Raw genomic sequence first — 18,829 nt, 5'->3', positions numbered from 1 at the left:
TACATGAAATTCACTGGAAAAATAAACTGGAGTCCATTTAAGATACAAAGGTGTTTGTGTGCCTATCTGAATAGTGAAATGATCAAAAACTTTTAAAAAGAACTTGAGATACTGATAGTAAGAACTTTTATTGAACCTGAAGAAAATAATTCTATATTAGCTAGGAATGCTCAGCTACATTCTACTCCTGGTTTACAAATTACTCAAAATTTATGGTAATAGCTCTTCTCTCACATTCTTTACTTCCCCGATGAACATCTTCCTTTGTATGTAAAGGCATTATGTGTATTTATTGGGGGAAATGAGGAATAAATCTTTTCAATATTCAGTGTAGTATTTTATTTATTTTTGCAGCAAAAACAATCCTCTGAAAGGCATTCCCCCCCTCTCAGTTCAGCTTTGAAAATACAATGACATCTCAAGGGAAAAATAATTCTGTGCACTGTCACCGGCTTCTAAGGTGTGCTCCCACTCTACAACGAAAAGGGAAATAAGGTAGTATCTTCTCTGTTGTCACCATATAGATGGATTTTGACTGCTTTAACAATACACCTTTTGCATTATTGTGGGATAAGGCTAACAAGCAGTAAATAAATCAGATGGGGTGTGTGTAGCATCCATCACAGATCAAGGGATGTAATAGTGCTACTCTATTCTGCATTGTCAGACCTCACCTGGAATACTCTGTCCAGTTCTGGGCACCAAAATTCAAGAGGAAAATTGGCAAGCTGGAGTGCATCCAGAGGAGGGTGACTAAAATGGTGAAAGGTCTGGAAACCATGTCCCATGAGGAGTGGCTTAGGGAACTGGGTATGTTTAGTCTGGGGAAAAGAAGGCAGAGAGGTGACATGATAGCCATGTTTAAATATCTGAAGGGATGACATATCAACGAAGTAACAAGATTGTTTTCTTCTGATCCACAGGCTACACATGGAGTAATGGATTCAAGCTACAGGAAGAGATTCCACCTCAACATTAGGAAGAACTTCCTGAAGGTAAGGGCTGTTCAACAGTGGGAATACACTGCCTCAGAGTGTGATGGAGTCTCCTTTTTTTGAAGGTTTTAAAAAAGAGGTTAGATGGCCATCTGTTGGGAGTGCTTTGACTGTGTATTCCTGCGTGGTAGAGGGTTGGATTGGATAGCCTTGTGATCTCTCCTGATTCTATGATTTCACAGATGATAACAGGAGCAACAACATTAGAGCATGGTCAAAATGGCAAGAGTTAAGAATGAGGACAGTTAAAAAAGCTGATAGGAGGAGAATAAACTCATTTGAAATGTGATGCCAGAGGAGAGTTCTACTGCCATTTTTAGGGGTAGGTGGATATTTATAGAATGATGTTTATTCAATAGTTACACACGTCCTTTGCATGCAAATGGTCTCAAGTGCAGTATATAAGATCTCAAGCGTGAAAGGACAAGAGAAAAATCCCTTGTTTCAGTCCTCTTGAGGCAGATACTCCAGAGACCTTTCACACTGTCCAGTTATAGTGCTAAGGTTCCACTTCAATGGCCATGGCAACATCCTTTGAACTGTGGGGTTTGCAATTTGGTGAGGCACTAGAGCTCTCTGAGAGAGAATTCTAAATACCCCCTCCCTCATCTACAAATCCCAGGATTCCACAAGTTGAAACCGTGGCAATTAAAGTGGAATCATAGCACTGTACCGAGAAAGGGCCCTTGATGTGGATGTCAGAGTGGGCTTTCTCTGTGGCTGCTCCCAGGCTGGAACTCCCTACAAGCCCACAGGAAGATGGCAGGTGGGAACGGATGAAATAATAGATGAAGATAAACTGGCTCCTTTTCTTTTCTCTTTCCACTGGCAAGAAAAGATCTTTTTATCCAAGCAGGTCTTTTCTTTCTCAAGCAGACTTTCAAATGGAGGGATGCTGTATTCTTCTTTTACTGGCATTCCAGTTTCTGATTTTTAAAACATTTTTATTCATGGCATGTTTTAATTGTATTTGTACTACTGAATTGTGATGTGTGAGAAGCAAGGGATAGAAATCAAATGAAGGAAGAAGAATCTTTCTGATCTGAATGATGTTTGCTTTAAATTCATGGTGCTACTGTTCATCAGAAAAATACACAGTGTTGGGCTACATATACACTTCCCTGCTATAAGGCAGTTTTTAAAGTAACCAGCATTCTTATTTCGGTTTTGCTTGTGAGATATACAGATGCATTCTTTCAGTACGTGCAGGCTGCTACCACACTGAAGAATTAAGGCAGTTTGACACCACTTTAACTATCATGGCCTCGATCATATGGAATCCTGGGATCTGTAGTTTGTTGTAGCACCAGAGCTCTCTGATGGAGAAGGCTCAATATATCACAAAACTACAAATCCCAGAAATCCATAGCATAACGGGGTGGAATGATAGGCATGATTTTTTTTAACAGGTGTACATCCCTTTCCCTTTGGTGATTTAGATTCTAAGAACATTACAGTAGATGCTCTCTTTTTTGGAGTATTTACCCTCCAACTGTCCTGAATTGAGAGGGACATCCTGGTTAATACTCTGTCTTCCCACATTTTCAGGTGCTTTTAAAATGTTCCCCCTTTTCTCTCCTCCTTTTACTTTTCCCCTTTGGCCTCTGGCTACTTGAGTTGTTACACACTGAGTGCAAAGTGCAAAGGAGTTTATACTCAGTTAATAAGGGAAGGAAGGGGATCTTGCTCTTCCCTCTAGATCCAGGCAAAAGCAAACAGCGGTAGCCTGTATTAGGCTGTGTGTTCTTCTTTCCCATTAATAACTTTTGACATCTTGAAAATGTGCCCATCTTGGTAAATACTGGAGGGTATGGGGTGATCCAGGTAAATTTACCCACTTCTGCCACAAGCATAGATTTTTAGCAAAGATTTTCTCCTCTCACTCCTAACTCACCCACTTCCCTTCAGGGATAGCAAAGGTTCTCTGACTTCCCCATCCCCAAATATAGACCAGTCTGGATAAAATTAGGGTACCAGGGGTCTTCCTTCCTTTTAAAAAAGTATGCTTATTTTCTCAATTCTTTGAGTAAATGCATTTATCATATTAGTGGGAAAACAGGAATTAAACGTGATTTAAAGTACATTCAAATTTAAACCAAACTTGCAAATTTGGTTAGTTTATCACACTAGGGGTCTGCCCAAGTGAAATAACGCAAAGTTAATCCAAATGCAAAGCAGAGAAAAACCAGCATCTTTTTTTACTTTCAGGTTGTTCCGAAAGTAAAAAGCTGACAGTTTTCTCTGCTTTGCATTCAGATTAACTTCACCTTATTTCATGTTAACTGCAATGTTGTGTGATAAACTTTGGCCGTTTGTGGAATTATTATTTTTTGTTTAAATCTCATTTAACTCCTGTTTTCCCATGGAATCTCACTAGTGTGAAATATAATGGAGATGGATATTATCGATATAAAGGCTTCGAGTCCCTATGTTGGGAGAAAGACGGATATAAGATGATAATAATAATAATAATAATAATAATAATAAATTGTAGACTAGAAAGCTGGGCCAAAGCTAACAAAATGAAATTAAACACGGAGAAATGTCAGGTACTGGACTTAGGGTGGAAAAATGAAATGCACAGATATAAGATGGGGGACACCTGGCTGAATGAAACTAGATGTGAAAGGGATCTAGGAGTCCAAGTAGACGGCAAGTTGAACATGAGTCAACAGTGTGATGCGGCAGCTAAAAAGGCCAATGCGATTCTAGGCTGCATCTATAGAAGTATAGTGACTAGATCAAGGGAAAAAATAGTGCCACTCTATTCTGCTTTGGTCAGACCCCATCTGGAATATTGTGTCCAGTTCTGGGCACCACAATTAAAAAGGACATTGAGAAACTGGAGCATGTCCAAAGGAGGCCGGCTAAAATGGTGAAAGGTCTGGAAACCATGCCCTCTGAGGAACGACTCAGGGAGCTGGGGATGTTTAGCCTGGAGAAAAGAAGATTAAGAGGTGATATGATAGCCCTGTTTAAATATTTGAAGGGATGTCATATTGAGGAGGGAGCAAGCTTGTTTTCTGCTGCTCCAGAGACTAGGACCTGGAGCAATGGATGCAAGCTGCAGGAAAAGAGATTCCACCTCCCTTCATGACACTGTTCAAACAGTGGAACACACTCCTTTCCCTTGGATTGTGGTGGCATCTCTTTCCTTAGAGGTCTTTAAACAGAGGCTGGATGGCCATCTGTCTGGGATGCTTTGATTGAGACTTCCTGCATGGCAGATGGCCCTTGGGGTCTCTTCTTTCATGCTTGTATAGTGTTTACTTCTTCTGAGGAGAGCCAGCATGGTGCAGTGGTTTGAATGTTGGAATAGGGCTCTGGCACACAAGAACAACAATAACGACATGGGGCACAGTCATTGGACGTTTTCCCTGGCTGGAAGGCAGCCTGGGAGGTTTATGTTTTAGAGGCAGGGGGTGAAACTAGTTAAACACAGCGCCCCCCCCCCCCCCCCCCAAATACACACTTTACAATGGAGAATAAAAAGAATAAAATGCCATGCCAAAATCTTTTGTGTGAAGAAGGTGAGGGTTAATAAAGCGGGCCAAGCAAGCAGGGCCACCGAAGAAGGAGCTTACCCTCCTCAGCCGCCCTGGCCCCCCTCTGGCGCTGGAGCTCGGCTTCTCCTCCTCCCCTCTGAGGCCTGAGAGCAAGGAACGCAGGCACCGGGCCTCGCTTGATTCCCTGGCCCTCTCTCCTCCTCTTCCTCCCCTCCCTGGCCTCTAGGCCTTGGAGCTCCCTTGACACTAAAGAACGTGGGAAGGGAAGGGAGTCAGCTGGCAGGCAAAGGGTGCAGTTGGGAACACTCCCATAAATGGGGGGGGGGGGGGAGAAGGAGGACGCCATTTTAAACACACACACCCCTTTTCTGTGTTGATTACTATCATAGACTTCAAAGACATAGCCGCGTTAGTCTGTAGAATCAGTATTTTAGAGAGATCTTGTGGCACCTTTGAGACTCACTGGAAGAAAGAAGTGGGCAGCAGGAGCTTTCCTAGCTTTAAGTCTGCTTCCTCAGATACATTTGGATATAATAATAATAATAGATGCAGAGATATCTTGTAGCATCTTGGAGACTCATTGAAAGAAAGAAGCTGGCAGCAGGAGCATTCCAAGACTTCAGTCTGCTTCCTCACATTCATTTGGATATTATTATTATTATTATTAAACTATATTTATAAAGCACTGTAGGTTTACACAGCGCTGAACATAAAATAGAATAAAATAAAATGGACCTCTAGAAAATAGAATATTATACAAAATTAATACACAATATCATTCAACAAAAATATGCAAACAGTATATTAAAATATAATAATAATAATAATAGACATAGAGAGATCTTGTATCACCTTTGAGACTCACTGAAAGAAAGAAGTGAGCAGCAGGAGCCTTCCCAGACTTCAGTCCGCTTCCTCAGATGCATTTGATATAATAATAACAATAAAAAATAGATGCAGAGATATCTTGTAGCACCTTGGAGACTAAACTATAAACCCCAGAATGCCACAGGAGGCAGCCATAGCAGTTAAAGTGGAATAATAGCTCTATAACAGTGTGGTGTGATAGTGATGACTTGGGGTGACCAGGCAGCCTCCTTTTCCAGGACATGTCCTACATTTCAACCTTCTACGCAGAAGGAATTTCATACTGCCTCCATTTTTGAGCATGAATTTACATTTATATTAGTGACCATTTTTTCTTGAGCATCCTACATTTTGCGATGCATTGCCTTCCTTTGCAGTTAGGGCATCTGGTGTAATGTCTGTACCAGTTCTGAAGCAGGGTCTTTGTGGTATAGTGGTTTGAGTGTTGGACTAAGACTCTAGAGACAAGCGTTCGATTCCTGCTCAGTTAGATGACAATGACCAAGTCACACTCTCTCAGCATCAGGGGAAGGCCATGGCAAACCTTTGAATGAATCTTGCCAAGAAAACCCTATGAGAGGTTCATCTTAGGGTAGGTTAGGGTTGCCATAATGGAGGACCTCGAAACCGGGACAAATGTAGGACAAGGTTTGAAAATGTAGGACATTTTTTTTTAAATTTCCTGGCTAGGAAATTAAAAAAAAAAAGTCCTAGATTTTTAAACCTTGTCCTCCTCCTCCTCCTCCCGGCCTGGGAGGGAGCCTAGGCCGGCTCCCAGGCCGAGAAGGGCGAGGGGAAGCCTGGCATCGCGGCGATCGCCGCGGTGCCAGGCTTCCTCCTCCTCCTCCCGGCCTGGGAGGGAGCCTAGGCCGGCTCCCAGGCCGAGAAGGGCGGGGGGAAGCCTGGCATCGCGGCGATCGCCACGGTGCAGGCTTCCTCCTCCTCCTCCCGGCCTGGGAGGGAGCCTAGGCCGGCTCCCAGGCCGAGAAGGGCGGGGGGAAGCCTGGCATCGCGGCGATCGCCGCAGTGCCAGGCTTCCTCCTCCTCCTCCCGGCCTGGGAGGGAGCCTAGGCCGGCTCCCAGGCCGAGAAGGGCGGGGGGAAGCCTGGCATCGCGGCAATCGCCACGGTGCCAGGCTTCCTCCTCCTCCCGGCCTGAGAGGAAGCCTAGGCTGGCTCCCAGGCCGGGAAAGAGGCGGAGGCTGCTCCTCATCGCGGCGATCGCCGCAAGGGGAAGCGGCCTGCTCCTCCTCCCGGCCTGGGAGGAAGCCTCAGCAGGCTCCCAGGCCGGGAAAGAGGCAGGGGCCGCTCCTCATCGCGGCGATCGCCGCGGTGGGAAGCGGCCTCCTCCTCCTCCCTGGCCTTGCGGAGGCCTTGGAGGACCCCGCGGTCGGAGCTCCGACCGCGGAGCCGCCTCGAAGGCCTCGCTGGGGCCCGGGAGGGAGCGTCTCTGCGGCTGGAGCTCCAACCGCGGAGAGCCTTCCCAGGCCTCAGCAAGGCCTTGGAGCCGCCGCGGGGCCTGAGGTGGCCGCGGTGGGCGGGGCCGTCCCGGTTTGGTCGCCAAACCGGACCGGGACCGGGTTGGCCCCTCCCAAACCGGGATTGTCCCGCCCCCCTGCGGGATATGGCAACCCTAGGGTAGGTTCACCATAAGTTGGAAGACTTGAAGGCACACAACAACAATAACAACAACGTTCCAAAACCCACTATTATACTATCTGCACCACACTGACATTTCTCTTTAATCTCTTTGCCTCTTCTTTCTTCTCTCCCTTCACTGCTAGAAATAGTTTGGCCTGCACACATTTACAACCAATTGAAAACCACTTAGCAGGCTGCATCTGCACTGCAGAATTAATGCAATTTGGTACCACTTAAACTGCCCTGGTTCCATGCTATGGAACCCTGGGATTTGCAGTTTTGTAGTTAAAGATTCATGGCTAATGGGCCTCCATATCAATTGCTGACAATTTTTATTTGGCTTACACATATATATGGACTATTGCTTGCTTGCTAGATCTATTATAACTTTCTGACATTTCTGTTTATTACATGTACATTTATTTATTTCCTTCCTGACTCTTGTTTGTTTGCTTTTTAATAGTTTTGTGAGTCAGTTCCTGTCTCCCATTCTGGCCAGGGCAGTTAAAGTGAGGATTGTTTCTGCAGTTTGTTTTGAACCTTAGAAAATAAATATTCATTTACCATTGATTGGTTGGTTGATTGATTGATTGATTGATTATTTATTGTACCACCACTCATTTGAAGAAGTTACCTTTTGGACTACATCACCCAGAATCCCCCAACTGACATGCCTGGACCGTGGGCATGCAGTGCGGGAGCCAAGTCTGGGAACTAGCCCAAAACAGCAACTGCCAAGTGGGGAAAGAGACTAAGGCTGCGTCCACACTGTAGAAACAATCTAGTTTGACACCACCTTAACTGCCATGGATTTGTTTTCCTTGAATAAAAATACAACTTAGCAGGGATACACCCTGAATGCACACATTGAGTGCAGAGATTAATAGGTCATCCTACAATATGAAGAATATAGGAACCTGCCTTATACTTTATTATTATGATTAACCTTTATTTATGAAGCGCTGTAAATTTACACAGCGCTGTACATGCAATCTTTTTAGTTAGACGGTTAGTTATACAGTGGGTTCTCCATATCCACAGATTCTGCACCCACAGCTTTAACCATCCATGGCATGGAACATATTCCCTCATCCCTGAAAAAAAATAATCCAAAATCAAACTTTGATTTTGCCATTTTATATAAGGCCGGGACACCATTTTACTATGCCATTGTATTTAATGGTGCTTGAGCCTCCACATATTTTTTGTATCCACAGGAAGTCTTGGAACCAAACCCCAATGGATACCAAGCGTCCACTGTACCGACTCAAACCTTTTCTGCATGTAGCCTAGGACCCAGGGTGACTAGTTGTCATAACCCTAAAAGGATGACAAGGCACTGCAAAATGTATGACGTTACAAAACAAAAGCTCCAAACACTATTATAAATTCATGCTTCTTAATTCTGCTCAAAATGGAGGTCATTTTGGAATTCATTCTGGACAGAAGGTGGAAATGTAGGGCTATGTCCTGGAAAAGGAGGACATCTGGTCACCCTGCTAGTACCGTCAGTGCTGACTGGCAGCAATAGTTTTAGGTAGAAGATTTTCCTATCACTATCTGGAAAGTGCTGGTGTTTCCTGCTGGCTTCCTATCCAACTGTTAACCGTTCCTTACTCTACGAAGCTTCTGAGAACAGATTAAAATCTGGTGTGTTCAGGTTAATATAATGGTAAATTTTTAGGTTTAAGATTTTAAATCTCGAAACCATAGAATGTAACGTGACACAAACTGTGACACCTTTATGATCCCTGCCAAGCCTCAGGTGGGCACCTTGATTTTGATTTTAACTTCATGAAACAAGAGCATTGCCAATTTCTGTTATATGCCCAGGCAGCTCACATCCAAATCATGTGCTATGATATGTTTCATTTTTCTTTTAAAGGTGTATTGTTTGTGACCTGTAGGAAGGGACTAGTCGATGTTATATGAACAACTTGCAAGAAAATAACAGCCTGAACCATTTGATACCCTGTTTCTGCAGCACTTTGATTAAAGTTTAATCATTAAACGGTGGATTATTACCTCATCTCTGAATGGAATTTTTTTTATAGCATACAATTCAGTTCCTTGGATCACTAGATGTCGCTCATGCACTTTAGCTTAGAAGGGCGAACAGGAAAATTCAGGCAAAAATCCATTTCCAAGCCTCTTATTCCGTTTGATAGTAATTGCTTCACTGCAGGCAGTTTGTGAAACTGGAAGGAATGAGTCCTGCCTGAGCTATTAGAGGACTGAAATTTCATTGGAAGGGTTAATTCCAGTCAGGACCCATTAGTGGTTAGTGAAATAACAAAACAGAGCGTGTAGACAGTGATATTGTTAGGCTGGCGTTACAAATGTTTGCATATGTAAGGCTTGCTTTGACATCAGCAAGAATATGATAGATGATAAAAAAAAAGAGCTTTGATATATATACATATATATATATATATATATGGCCAAGTATGCCATGAAACTACATGCTGCTCCTGCTACTACTAAGCATTTATTCAGTACCTCCAGTCAGCTAGGCATTATTCAACACCCAGCTGGTGATTTTCTTTAATAGGGCAATATACCTGTATGGCCAGCCACCTTTTGCTGCTCATTGGGTTCCTATTAGAAATTCTCCTATGCTGCATAGCAGATGAAAGCTGCCCGTGAAAAGCTATTTTCGGTTCTGGAGGGGACAGGGGTTAAGGGAATAGACATGACTATAAGACAGAAATGACTTGGAGGCACACACCACCATACTCCACAGAGAGTCTGTAACTAATTTCCTGATGGTAAGAGCTGTTTGACAGTGATACAGACTATCTTTGGAAAGTGATGAAGTCTGCCTTGTTGGAGCTTTTGGAACAGAAGTTAGATGACCACATATCAGGGCTGTTCTAATCGTGGATTCATGCGCAGGCAGAAGGTGGGACTGAATGACTTTTGGGGTCCCTTCCAACTCCCTGATTCGGTGAAGATCTCATAATACATTTACCTATTCTGATTTTTAAAATTATATGCATCTGTACGTCATTATCAAACAACGACATACAAATAGTTTTTTCGGCATTCGATTTAGCAAGCCTAAAATAGTATTCCATACAACATTTCATAAAAGAAATTAAAGGATGCTATGTCATCTTGAAAATAATCATTCTGATTATTTGACTATTATTGGACTATTCTGATTAACTGATCAGGCAGTTAACAAACATAAAGCACAAAGCAAACAATAAACCCACATTTTTATATTTTAATAAATTGGAAATGCAGTTTTTAAGACTTCTCAAATAATTGACAGTAGTCTTGTCCTTGATATTTCTTGGAAAAATTACTTCCCCCATTTCAATAAACCTACATTCAATTATTTTCTTGATAGTATCTATTACTTGTTTACAAAATGTGTAATTGTTGGGTATTTCCATCATGTATGTATAAATATTCTTTTTCTTTCACAACCTTACCTGGATATATTCATTTTATTTTTATTTTTACAGGAAGTAGAGTATTATCTGAATGTTATCATGTAATCATAGAAGCAGAGGGCATCTAGTCCAGCTTGTGTCAGTACTAGAATCCACTGGTAAAGAATCTCTGACAGATGGCCATCCAACCTCTGTTTAAAAAGCTTTTAAAGGTTCTGTTTAAAAGCTTTTCAAAAAGTTCCAGTAATGGTCTTTGGTGGAGTCCCTACTCCTGCTACTGCATGAACTGGATCTCCAGAGGTCATGTAGCCATTGCCACCCCCCATTGATTTGAATTCTCCCTTTATTTCTAACAATGCAATGGGACTTGTTGGGATTCCACTGCTACTTCCCATTTCTCTCTTTAAAAAGTTTTCAGCCACCTATTTTTGTAGTGTCTGTCTTCCAGCTGGGTCCTTGAAATTAAAGGTTCTCTGGAAAATCACATGTACAGGACATACAGGAAAATTAAGAAGCAAGACAGGAAGAAAATCAACTAATTTAAGATGTGGTGCTGGAGAAGAGTGCTGAGGATCCCATAGACAGCCCAAAGAAAAACAAATGGGTCCTAGAGCAAATCAAGCGAGAAATATCCCTAGAAGCTGAGATGACAAAACTGAGACTGTCATACTTTAGACACATCATGAGAAGGCATGACTCATTGGAAAAAAGAATAATAGTAGGAAAGGTGGAGGGAAGTAGAAAGAGAGGAAGGCTGCATGCTAGATGGATGGACTCTATTAAGGAGGTCACGAATATGGAACTAAGCAGAGCAGTGGAGAACAGGAAGTCTTGGAGATGTCTCATCCACAGGGTCACCATGGATCACGATGGGTCACCAGGGATCAAAATTGACTTGAGGGCAGTTAATAACAACAACAAACAGGACATAAAGCCAAGCAGTTTTCTTGAATATACCCACAGCAGTGCCTAACACTATTTGCCTTTGCTTTAAACATGCAGATGTTGGATGGGGTGTAAAGAAAACAGCATGCTATACCACATGTGGTTAAATTGAGAGTTAAGTAAAATGAACAATCAGACATTGTGAAGTCAAAGGCTTTCATGGCTGGCATCCATAGTTGTTTGTGGGTTTTTCGGGTTATGTGGCCACGTTCTAGAAGAGTTTGTTCCTGATGTTTCACCAGCATCTGTGGCTGGCATCTTCAGAGAATGCTTCAGAGAATGACTTCCATGCCAGCATTTTCTAAAGATGCCAGCCACAGATGCTGGCGAAATGTCAGGAACAAACTCTTCTAGAGCATAGGTACATAACCTGAAAACCCTATACAGTCGGCCCTTCTTATACATGTATTTTTTATACATGGATTTAAGCATACACGGTTTGAAAATGTTCCAAAAAAGTATAAATTTACCTTGATGTTCCATTTTTTATTAGGGACACCATTTTGGTATGTCATTATACTTAATGGGACTTGAGCATACACGGATTTTGTTATACACGGGGGATCTTGGAACCAAACCCCAGCGTATAACAAGGATCCACTGTACTTTATATTTTTACTGTACACCGCTATGATCATTGCGGAATAGCGGTCTATAAATAAAATGTATTATTATTATTATAAAAAACAACCAGACATTGCATTTCAAAGATCCTTTACTGATTTTGTTAAACTATGCGGGAGAGAATGAATAAAAAAGGCTTGAAAAATTGAGATTAATAAAATCTTTTTTTAAAATGTATGCGGGTTTTTATAGGAATTTGGCATTCTAAATCCAAAATCTCGTTCTTGAAAAAGATGCATTAGAAGTTCGGGTTGCAGACAGGCTGCCCAAATGGACACGGACTGCCTACAGCCCAGATACTGGTAAATGTGATAACATCCATTTTCGTCTTTTAGCTCCTGCATCTCTCCTGCCAGGATTCCTGGATGCAATAATCGTCTTCATCACTGGACCTGTCCCAGTAATACTAAGCATTGCTCACTATACATTTTTAGAACATTTTACTATTCATATTAACATGCAAACAAAACCAAACATTCCTCCATGTCAGCTCACTTTACTAAAAATAAAATAAGGAATTCATATGGTATAAACTAAGGCCATCACTTTTAATGTGTTCCTTCCAAGCTCTAGTCATAGTGCATGCTGGAAAAGGCCTTTTCTTTATCTTCTTTCCTGATCTCATCTTTCCCCTTCCTGTACTGCTTTCCTTATGTGAAAGCTTTTCCCAAAAATTGCTTTTGATAATACAAAAGCAAACTTGTTATTTGGAGGAATACACTATGTGTACATTTATGTTCAAATATAGATGACAAGAACAAACAGTGCAGGCACTGTTGTAGTCTTTAATTCTTTGCACTTCTCCAGAATTGTAGGTTGGAAGCATCTCTGTGGTCATTTTATCTAATCCTGGTATTTAGGTTTCATTTGGAAGTCTCCTGGCATCAGCAACAACACTACACTGTTACAGCACTATTATTCCACTTTATCTGCTATGGCTGCTTCTGTGGAATCCTGGGATTTACAGTTTAAGGAAGGACACTTAGAATTCTTAGCAAGAGAGCTTTTTGACTTCACTAAACTACAAAGCCCAGAATTCCATAGGAGGCAGCCATAGTGGTTAAAGTGGAATAATAGCACTCTAAAAGTGTAGTGTAATTAAATTAAATTAAATTAAATTTGTTCGACACCTCTCCTAGAATGTCCATAAAGAGGATGCTGTTTCTGGGATTGCTTCCATCTTAACCCAGCCTTGGCCACCCCAGAAGGCTCTTTACCTCCACAGCCTTGCCTTCCTCTTGCCTTCCCTTCCTCACTTTCTGTGCTTTGCTTTCCTGTTGCACTGCTTCCTGACCTGAAACCCTCTAACCACCCCGATTTGTCACCATTGTTGCCTTATTGGATTTGCTTCCCTCCTTTCCTTTCTTGCGTGACCCCACGGCACTTACTTGCCTACTCTCTGTGTCAAACAGTACCAGCTGCACTAAGTGCCTGGGACATCTTTGGTGGTATTGTCAGTGGATACAGAAACAGTGCTTTTTAAAACACTAGACAGGTGGCTGTGATGAAGACAGGAGTGGAGAGAAAGGGGACAGAAGAAGGAGGTGGTTCATGCATGGGTAGGTAGGTGGGTAGAATTATTATTATTATTATTATTATTATTATTATCTGCTTTTCCCCAGAGTTGGGACCAGAATGGCTCACAACATTAAAAGAACAATACAATTAAAAAGATAGCAAAGTGATACATTAAAACATAATTAAAGTGTTACAATATTAAAATAGATTGCATATTAAAAGAATAAAAATACAGTTAAAAAGATAACATTGTTTAAAATGCTTAAAATGATACAACAGCCCTAGCTGCCCCTTTAAAAACATTCTGTTTAAAAAGCCTGCCTGCAAAAGAAGGTTTTAACCTGCTGGCGGAAGGACATCAAGGAAGGGGCCATTCTGATTTCCCTAGGGAGGGAGTTCCACAGTCCAGGGGCAGCCATGGAAAAGGCCCTCTCTCATGTTCTCACCAACTGTGCTTATGATGGGAGTGGAACTGAGAGAAGGGCCTCTCCAGTGGATCTCAGAGCCTGGGCCGGCTCATCTGGTCTGCCAAATAGCCTAGGTCTGAGTCATATAGGGCTTTATAGGTCATAACCAGCACTTTGAATTGTGCCTGGAAACAAACTGGCAGCCAGTGGAGCTGTTTCAACAGGGACGTTGTGTGGTCTCTATAAGCTGCCCCTGTTAACAATCTGGCTGTAGCTCTTTGGACCAGTTGAAGTTTCCAAACACTCTTCAAAGGCAGCCCCAAGTAGTTCAAATGGGATGTAACCAAGGCATATACTACCAAGGCCAGATTTGGCGTTTCAAGGAATGGGCGCAGTTGGTGCACATGTTTTAAATCTGCAAAAGCACTCTTGGTCACTGCAGAGACCTGGGCTTCCAGGTTCAGAGCTGAGTCCAGGAGTATCCCAAAACTGAGAACCTGCATCTTCAGTGTAACCCAGTGTAACCCCATCTAACACAGGTTGGATCCCTATTCCCCGATCTGCTTTCTGACTGACCAGGAGCACATCTATCTTGTCTGGATTAAGTTTCAACTTGTTTCCCCTCATCCAATCCATTACTCATGACAACCTTCTTGGATTGAGGTAAAAAGGAGTAGTATTGCTGAGTGTCATCTGCATATTGCTGGCACTGCACCCTAAAACTCTGGATGACCTCTCTCAGCAGTGTCATGAATATGTTAAAAGCACAGGGGACAACACAGAACCTGAGGTACTCTACAGGCCAATGGCCAGGGAGCCAAGTAGGAATCCTCCAGCACCACCTTCTGGGTTCGTCCCTCCAGGAAGGAAGGGAGTCACTGTAAAATAGTACCTCCAAGTCCCATCCCAGAGAAGCGATCCAGAAGGATACCATGGTCAATAGTATCAAAAGCTGTTGTTCAGTTCCCTGCAACTAAGGCTGTCTCTGTTCCATAGCCAGGCCTGAAACCAGATTGAAATGGATCTAGAGAATCTGTTTCATCCAGCAATGTAAGAAGAAGATGTGCTGGCAGTAGAGGGTGAGGAGTAGGAGCAGTGCTTCTTGTCCCTTCTAAGGCAGCTGGAGAGCTTATGCCATTGCTGAATCTTCCCTTTAGTTTTGAGAAACTATCCTTTAGCTGCAAATGGAATTGTTTGCTGATGCTTCTCATCTTTCATTTCCTCCTGCAATTCTTGTGGTGCAACTGAAGGCTGTATTGCATACAATAATGGAGGTGCGCTTTCCCATTGTGATGGATTCAGTGATGTTTGACATTTCATATCAGACATAGGTAACTCTGCTATAGAAGGAAAACAAAAACTATCCAATTGCAAAACTGTGTGCAGAAGGGGGTGACCGAAGGGCTAGGATCTTTAAGCTATAAAACACTCTCTCCCAAATATCCAAGCAGCCTGTTTTTCCAAACTGTATGCTTCTGTTTTAAGATTCACTATAATTACTTTGGGCACTATAAACTCTAGTTATCATCAGGATTTCTATTAAATAACAAGTGGGAACAGACATTTTTCAGATCTGGCTTTTGTCTTTATGGTGAAGCCAAAATTGGTTGGAGCAAAGATCAATAATGTATCCAGCTAATACACTAAAATATAAATGAAATGAATCACAAGGAATGAAATTACTTTTCATGACAACCTAGAGATAAATACTTTCCCACAAACCTATGGACCTGTCAATTTAGATTTATTTTCTTAGCAATCCACAAGTATTATGCAAACCTTAATATGTAAGTCCATCAGGTTCAGTACTGGAATAATTCAGTTGCTGTAAAGTAAATCCATACAAGGACTGCAGCCTTTCTTTCCCAAGTTATTGATAATTAGAAAGTTTGTATTGGCAAGCTAACTTCATAACTAACTATGGCTTGAGATAGATGGGCCAAAAGCGGCGTGGTGGCAGCGATACTAGGGTTCCAGACCATGCAACAACCACATGGTCTGGAACCCTTGTGTGTAATGGTGGTGGCCTAATGGTGGCATCCCGTCCACACGGGTGCCACCATCTTGATATAAGGGACATGCAGCATCCGGACATCAATGTGTGTTGCTTACGTCACGAGTGTGCCAGTGGCGCACCCACGATGTAACCTGGTCGCTGCAAAAAGAACCCGGAAGAACCGGGTTATTTTTACTCTAGTCGTGTGGTTTGGCGGCTGTGGCGTCCTTCCGGAGTTAAAACGAATGCCTGCAGACTGTCATTTTCGGGCGATCTGTCTTGGGCCTCTAGTTCACTTAATTTCTTCTTCCCGTGTGCATATATTTTCCCCTATATATTATGAAAAACAACTAGTATGTACTTTTCTTTTCTACCATATTTTGCATTTGATATGCTTTGTTTTGTGATTGGTCACTGGAACATGAAGAAAAATTTACTGCTTGCTAAGGCAGACATCTCTGAGGAAATCTCATTGCTGTGGGAAAATGTGTTAAATGCAGGAAATCCATATTCCACTTAATGTCTAGGTTGACCCCTGATTTCTGTGCTGGAGATAAAGGATGGGACACATCCTCCCTCCTTTTCCAGCCATTGATTACTTCCCGGTGTGGTCTTTGATGGAGCTTAGAGCCAAGGCTGGTCTATTGATACCTGCCTTTGAAAGAGGGAGTTCCAATTGCTATGAAAATACTCCTTGGTTCAAAACACACTGCAGAAATAATCCACTTTGAGGAATTGCTGGGTTGGGGGTGTGGCGTGTGGTTGCCATGTCCCCAACCCAGGGCTTCCAGGGACTCTTAGGGGTGGCTTGTTCAGTCCCAGAGAAGGATAAATGTCTCACAAAACTACAGTTCCTAGAATTCCCTAATATTGAGCCAGGTTAGATAAAGAGGTCTCAAACTGGATTATTTCTGCAGTGTATTTTGGACCGTTGTGATATTTTCCAGGCTATTTTTGAGGAAAACTAGCCAGCATATTTTCCACTTTCCCAATAGAATCAATGTGCTTTCCATAACCTGCTAATTGGCAAGGTCTCTGAATATTTACTTAATTAATTTATACTCTGCCTTCCTCCCAGAGTATGGGACACAAAGTCAGTTAGAAAAAAATAATAAAAAATAATAAAATAAAATAAAATAATAAAAACATTAAAATACAATTTAATAAGTTACATTAATTTCTGAAAAGTGCATTATACCCTTCCCATCAGCAGGCTGGCGATCTGAGGCTCTCACTGCCTGCAGATTGCCATGCTCCACATTTTTCAATGGCAGTACATGCATGCAGACATGCTAATTCATCTGCATGCACCTCAACACCCTTGAATAATACGGGCCGTGACTGTGTTTTTTGCTGTCCACTGTGGGGAGGGGAAAGAACCTGCCCCCTGTGGATAGGAAGGATCCACTGTAAATTATTTTAAAACCTAACAATAATGATAAAAAATGCAGCTGTAAAAATACAAAATCATTCCATGCAACCATTTAATCATTAAATGCTTGTCTTAATAGAAGAAACTTTGCCTGCTGGCAAAAAGAGAGTGTGGTGGGGCAGCCTAGCTTTCTATGGAAGGGAATTTCACAGTCTGGAGAAAGCTCTCTCCCATGTCATTGTCAGATAGGCCTGTGATGGTGGTGGGACCAACAAAACCACTTCCCCAAGTATCTTAAAATTTGGTCAGGCTCATATAAGGAGACATGGTCTTTCAGATTGTCTGAAACCAAGATTTATCCTACCCTTATGTAGTCATTTATCTTTCACTGCTAGAGTTGGTGGGAACACCACCTGTATTTCAGAATCCTTCAGCTTCCTACCCAAAACTTCATAGTCCAAGGTCATCTTCTCAAAGATCTTCTTGGCCATGTTGTACCCAGATGAATAAGGAGAAAGGTGTACTGATTTGTGTTCTTGATGAGTTTTTGCAAGTTGTCATTTGCATCCCATATATGTATGTCAGGAAAACAGCACACTTCCTAATTTATCTTGTCAGGTTGGCATACAGGTCCCTGAGCAATGAATCTCCAGACACCATCATACATCTTCTTGTTGTCATTGGCAATTACATTGGCTCCTTCCTTGGCATGTAGTTTTCCTTGCTGATGGCTTTCTGTTTGAGCATCTTCACTGCTGCTATCCTCTTGAGGATGTAGGAAACAATTGCTTAGTTGAAGTTCTCAGTCCTTTCTGTATGATCTACTCCTCACTGTTACAGTCCTCCAGGTTGTTTCCTCTCTATTAAAGGCCTCTTCATTTTCATTTATTCCTCCTTGTAAGCAAACACACGCACACACGCACACGTACGTATACACGTACACATGTGCGGGTGCTGCAGAACTAAAGGGAATGGTAGCTCATGCTACCTTGAATACACCCAGTCTCATCTGAAGCCAAGTAGGCCTTTCTGTGGTGTTTATCACACGGAGGTTTTTGCAGCTCAGATCTGGGGTGACTCCTGGTTCAGGTATGCAAATTCACGTTACAATGCACATGTTTTATCACACCTGGTTGCCCTTCCGAATCGAGGGGGAATTGAATCCAAGGGAATTCACGTGATGCGGATTCATGCAAAGCAGAGTGAATGCACATTGTATTACCACACCGGTGCATAATATGCAGATTCAACTATTTGAATTGGCACCCTTGCACATGCTCAGTGGGGGTCTGAACGCATCGTGACCTTTTACGTTTCTGGGGTGAAGAGGGGCGCAACTTCTTTCCTGTTTTGCGTTGTGTGCAACAACGGAGTGAACAACGCCCCCCCTCGGTTGTCCTGAAAGCGGACCACCGGAAGGAAATGGGGGAAAATTGCAGCAAGGGATCATGGGAAATTTGCAACCCAGGTGGTTTGCGGTGGTGTACCAGAACCAAAGTTGCATTCCACACCAGACCAATTTGGAGTGAATTCAAAGTGAGCTTGGAAGCAATTTCTG

General features: G+C 42.4%; 1 protein-coding gene across 2 annotated transcripts in view; it reads right to left on the bottom strand.

Moving 5' to 3' along the window:
• Positions 1-4,753, bottom strand: part of LOC149312839 (kynurenine/alpha-aminoadipate aminotransferase, mitochondrial-like) — a 28,563-nt gene extending 23,810 nt beyond the window's left edge. For both annotated transcript variants that reach the window (XM_089525484.1, XM_089525486.1), the window contains exon 1: positions 4,580-4,753. The gene's annotated coding sequence lies outside the window, so the exon portion shown is untranslated. The remainder of the gene's footprint in view (positions 1-4,579) is intronic.
• Between the last annotated feature and the right edge of the window lie 14,076 nt (positions 4,754-18,829).

The sequence above is a fragment of the Sceloporus occidentalis genome, unplaced genomic scaffold, assembly GCF_023333645.1.
Source record: "Sceloporus occidentalis isolate IW3139 unplaced genomic scaffold, rSceOcc1.0.p SCAF_5, whole genome shotgun sequence".
NCBI lineage: Eukaryota > Metazoa > Chordata > Lepidosauria > Squamata > Phrynosomatidae > Sceloporus > Sceloporus occidentalis.
The sequence above is the reverse complement of the archived record's forward strand: the minus strand, read 5'-3'. Positions and strand labels throughout refer to the sequence as shown.